The sequence below is a fragment of the Saccostrea cucullata genome, unplaced genomic scaffold (assembly GCF_032062105.1).
Source record: "Saccostrea cucullata isolate Sc308-1 unplaced genomic scaffold, CSIRO_AGI_Scuc_v1 ctg117, whole genome shotgun sequence".
NCBI lineage: Eukaryota > Metazoa > Mollusca > Bivalvia > Ostreida > Ostreidae > Saccostrea > Saccostrea cuccullata.
In genome coordinates, this window is record NW_026932623.1 from 323,972 (window position 1) to 329,915 (window position 5,944).

At 30.0% G+C, this 5,944-nt stretch overlaps 1 long non-coding RNA gene across 2 annotated transcripts; it reads right to left on the bottom strand.

Annotated features, from left to right (window-relative positions):
* Window positions 1-1,896: 1,896 nt before the first annotated feature.
* On the bottom strand, window positions 1,897-4,818 carry LOC134235653 (uncharacterized). Of its 2 annotated transcripts, XR_009985455.1 has the most exons (4): window positions 4,757-4,818; window positions 4,195-4,315; window positions 2,714-2,784; window positions 1,897-2,265 (listed from the first exon to the last, which is right to left on the bottom strand). It is a non-coding gene; the product is annotated as an uncharacterized LOC134235653 (long non-coding RNA). The 2 variants fall into 2 exon arrangements; XR_009985454.1 differs by having other exon boundaries at window positions 4,195-4,805.
* Between the last annotated feature and the right edge of the window lie 1,126 nt (window positions 4,819-5,944).

Genomic DNA, 5,944 nt, shown 5'->3' on the forward strand with positions numbered 1-5,944 from the left:
ATTACCGTAAGACCTATATGCAAGTATTTCAATGACATTTGGAGATAAAGGATAATAATCAAATTCAGCAGTCTATTGAAAAAAATACAAATTTGGAGCCGAACAAACATATAGACTTCTAAAAATATCAGAGATGCATGGAATCCGGGACCAAGGAGAAGTAAACAATCCCTGTTTAACGCTTCCACCCGCCGTGTGCTTCATGTCATAATTGGACAAACGGAAAAACATGAAGACATACAATGTGGAAATAATGGTCTAACAATATGAAAATCGCCAGTCAGCACTTTACTTAACTTTAGATTGTATTTTAATGACAAGGTTGTTGTATCAACCATGGAATGTACCAAATAATAAATTCATTACCGGTCAGAAATTAAACATATAATAAAGTAAATGGTACCTTTATGTGGTTAAAAAGGTTTTTCGGGAAAAAGGCCCAAGGACAAAATTAAAAATTCCTTACATTATTGCACATCTGCAGGCTAGGTCCAAACATCTGGAAAGATATGTGCACTACCAAAATGTATGAGAAGTTATGGGGAAACTTTTTTTTTGTAAAATCAAAACACCTTTTTTCGAATCTTATTTAATATTTGCAGGACATCACCAGAAAAGAAATGAAATGGCTACTGACTTTAAAAGCATGAAGAGTTTTGAGGAGAAAGTTTTGCAAAATGAAAAAATGCCGTTTTCAGTATATACATCAAATGTACATGTAAATACACATACATAAATGGTACCGAAAATAACCCCTAAAAGCTCGAAAGCTTATTGTCAGTGGGTCCTCTGCAAGGATGTTGGAGTGAAGAGGTCATATCTGTGAGAAGAAACCTGAGTACCCCCCAAAAATATTTGTGCGGGCGAACACCTTACCCCTCTCATACAATATTTGCCGTTTACAGTGATCAAACTCGGATCAAACTCGGATAGCAACGCCGAGAAGCGAGTGCACTATACAGACTCTACAGGGTAAAAAATTCAAAATCCTTTTTGCGCATCTACAGAAAACTCTATGACCATCTTGGAAAAGGATACAGGTTCATGTAAAGTAAAAAAAAAAACATTATTTTATGACTACCATTTGCCTCCAGGGCGAAAAGAAAATTCCAGATCCTTATTGCACTTCTGCAGGACACTCCAAATCATCTTGCAAAAGAAAAGACAGCTACACAGGAAAAATGTCCACATGTGTTGAACATATGTTAAACATGTGTTTAACATATATTTTTTACACATGTAAAACACATAAAAGGAGCACACATGTATAGGGTGTTTATTTTTACACATGTTAAACATATATTTCACATGTGTTTAACATGTGTAAAAATAAACACATTGTATATTTATACATATGAAACATGTGTTAAACATGTGTTTTATATATGTTATACTTTATATGTGAATTATACGTGTATAATATTACTGTTGTACTTATTATCATTTTTATACTTTTTTCATGTCTGTCCACATATGTGAATCATATGAAAAGGGCAGCATATGTAAGTCATATGAAATAGTTACATGTGTTCTCTTTCAATATTTATCAAAAGGAAAAACACATTCTTGTACACATTTAAAAATCAGATATTTCTGCTTTAGATGAAAATCCATTACATTCCAATGATCTATCTTCATGGGTTAAATATTTGAAAATTAATATCTTAAAATGCTTACACAACTTTTTTGATAAATTATTTTCATCAAGAGAAATAACTTATTTTTCAGTGTACTTTCTAAACAGGAAAGTTTACAAACAAGTCAGTAGCATTTGTCGATACATATATTTTACATATTCTAAGTTGAGTACAATTATAAGATTTCCACAAAATGATTAAATGTTAAACATGCATACATGTACAAATGAATAACATAATTAGTCCATGTATATTTTTATAATTTATATGATTTGACATGAAAGTGTCCAAAGCAAAATTGAAATATCACATATAACATTTGTCATGTATTCTCTATTGTAAATTTATGAAAAATCAAGTTATTTGATATTACAGCATACAAATAAGAATGGGAATTAAATCTTTACAGGTCAAATGCAGACAAGATTGTGTACATCCTCCCAATTTCATAATTATTTCATATATTTTCTTGTTCTTTTTCCTTCTGTATCTTTCAGTTTTCTTCAGTTGTCCTCCCTCTGATCTTCCATGAGCTTGACCATTTTGAACTCTCTTTGAACTGTACCCAAAATGCATATCCACCATTTCTCCCTTTCCTGAACAATTTCTTTGTGGCACAGAATGGTCTCTACAAAAATTTCAAAAGTAAAAATAAAACAATTCTTAAATTACAAAATCAATTCTACAAGTAATATTAAAGTTCAGCAAACAAATGTATGTCCAATTCACCAACAGAGATATGATAAGAGATAATACTAATGTTATATATGTTATACTAGGTGTTTTGTGGAATCCTATGATGTAATTTGCAAGACAATTACTCTGTTGGAAGATATGCTTCATAATAAAGTCATAAAAAGCATTTTTTTTTTGATTTTGACAATTAAATTTGGAATGTTCAAACAGTATTACTAATTCATATTGCCAAAAATTAAGAAGATTCTGACACATGTATTTTATTTTTGGACAAAAAATACTACAGAGAAGTAGACAGGCAGAAAAACAGTGTGATTCCAGGATATCCCAAACATTGTTGGGAAGAATATAACAAAGTTTATTTAACAGTGTGTAGTTACCTTAATTAAGCTTTTAAGCAAGTCTTGGATCTTGGGATTTATTCTTATGAGACGCTGACTGTATATTGAACCTGTAAAACAAATATTCATGCAGTAGATATCTTCTAAGCATAACTAAAACTTAATTAAGGGGGCCGACTATAGTTTCCATTGCGCAATATTTCGCGCATCATAGTAAAATGAAGCCTATTTACTGTTTTAATGCAACTTTTTTCACTTTATTATTAAAATTTAACAAAATTAAGAAATTATAGGTATGAAAATGTAATTACAATTTGATATAACTGGTTATTTAACCGATTTTGCAATTGATAGGTAGGTTGACGTCGCAGCAGTGTCTTTTTGACGTTATGTTAATCTGTAGCTCTTAAAGACAGGGTTAATAAAAATATTATTAAAGAAAAAGTAATAAACATACGCTCTTGAAATTTAAAACATAGAATTTTTAGAATATCTTCAATATTTTTTATTATGTTTTTTGTGAATCCATTGTTTACGTCATATTTTGTAGTACTCTATAAAAATAGTAAAATTTGCTGATTTTTTTTGCATTTTGAGATGCCCCCTCAGTTAACAAAACGGTAGAATTTTGTGTTTCTTATATATGTTGTATAATATAGTATTACTCATGAAATATTCTAGTTTGAACAAAATGTCTATTGTAATATTTGTATAATTTGCTTTAAAGCGCTAAAAATTGGCATTTTCTTATATAATCCTATAGTAAATGTACCTGTATTTTGAGACGGTCCCTCAAAAATACCTGGACGGTAGATTTCCCCCAAACTTTGCATGTACACTGAAGTTAATATAAGTTATATATTATATAAAAATGAAGAGTTTCGCTATTGTAGTTTTCACACAATAAAACTATAGTCGGCCCCCTTAAACTACAAAACTACAACTACAAAAAAGAGAGAGTACATGTTTGTGGGTTCTTAATAGTCTTAATTAATATTTTACATTTTACCAGAAACTATGTTCTCTAGTGTTGGAAAAAATAATAAATGTCAGGTAATGAATACCGGTACATAATAGATGTAAATATCCAATGGATTAGCTAGCTGATGTACATTCAACAATCAACACATATGCACATGTACTTGTACCTTGAAAGTGGGATGTCACTGTTATCATTAATTTTTAACTGAAATTCAAAAATTCAATAACCCCCCCCTCCCCCCTGAAGTCATTTACAGTACATGTACCAGTTTCATAGCTTTTAAAGCCAGCAAATTCTATTCATACTTTCAATATTTTAAAAGTGCACTGGGTTAAAACTGTTTTATAATATAGAATAAAATTATTGTAGCATTGAGTTGGACTTAATTACTATTTATGAATTGAAGTCGTGCAAACAACAAATGTAGAATTATAAAGGAACAAAAAGAAGTTACAATGTATCAAGAAATATTTTGTCATGAAGGAGTCATTACAGATGTTTACTTTGATTTTTTATTGCAAGTAGTATTTATTTTTACCTTTAATATTGTGAAGATGCAATCCTCTGTCAAATCAGCTTTAGGATCAATCGCCAGTCTTACCAGCTTTGGGCTTTTTAGATGCAGCAATGTGACACTGAACTCAAGTTACTGCATGCATCTATAGGCCATAAAAACAAACACTTGTTATTAAGTTGATGAAAAAATCGACTTGACAGCCATCTCAACATACATAAACACCAACTGACAGTCACAATGGTTTCAAGGTTTCTACTTTCACTTTCATATCAGTACGTAACCACAAAAGGAAAACCAATAATGCCTTTAAAAAATAGCCTAGCATGTAATGTTTACGTTCATTCAGAAACAAATTTATCCAAAATTACTTACCTGTATACAAATCATAAAAAATAGTAATGCCTTTAGCCTAACATGTAACCGCTTACATTCACGGGCACTGGAAGTTAATATAAATAATATAGTATGTGTATGTATAAAAAAGAAGGGTCTTTTTTATACATACACATACTATATATTTACATTAACTTCCAGTGCCCGTGCTTACATTCAGTCAGAAACATTTTTCACCAAAATTACTTACAGATCACTATCGTTAGGTTTACGAAATGCATGACAAGTCACAATGATAAGAGTATTATATATGTATGTATAGAAAGTTCATACGCACCTGTAACTATAATGAACTGATATTTAAACAATATGAATTAAAAGTCTTTTCAAAATTGTTTGGAGATCACTTACCTTTCCAATACACCCAGCACGTCTGCTGCAGCAGTGACGTCAAAAATGACGTACATTTTCATCCGATAAAAGACAAAACCGGTCCGGAGACAAATACGGAATTATTTTAATTTTACTCAAGAAGTAAAATGAAAAGAAAATGAATTCATTCTTTATCGATTTTGTCTGATAAATGCATTATTACAGAAAAAAAATTGTGAAATTTTTTTTGGAAGGGAAAGGGGGGGGGGGGGATAAACAAAGTAAAACTTTACACGAGTAAAATTTTACTAACATTTACAAATTCTTTTGAATATAATGTACACACACATATGAGATAAAATCTAACATGTGTACAACATGTGTTTATGAATACACATATATTTTATATAAATTAAACATGTATAATTCATCTGTATTTTCGCACACATATATTACATATATATAATACGTGTTATACATGTGTGGTGAAAAACATGTGTTTAACACATATATTATCTCACAGGTGTATAACATGTGTATATTATATATGTTTTACATATAAATGAAACACATATTTTACATGTGTTTATTTACACACATGTATTACATGTATAAAACATGTGTTGAACACATGTGAAACCAAACATATGTTTAACACATGTGGACATTTTTCCTGTGTACAGAGTAAAATATAAGAGAAGTTTTGGTAACTAGGTTTTGGAAGGAAAAGCTGTTTTATCCCTCTTTGGTCCCAAAACTAAAATCAAAATATCCCGTATAAAAAGTGTTAATAAAGAAGTACAAAATGCACATCTAAATGAAATTTTTCTGATAATTACAATCGTAATGAAAACCAATCCGATTGTCAATGAAAGATTTTCTTCACCAATATAAACTGAAAGAGAATATTGACTCCCAAGAGAATCTACAGTACACTTAACATTTTCATTTGAAATAATTATGATCACTTATTCTCTTGACATCATCCTTTTTAGCATATTAGCTTTATGAAAAAGAATTTCATTTTTACAGATATCTCTTTTTAAATTGAATATTTTTTATATCA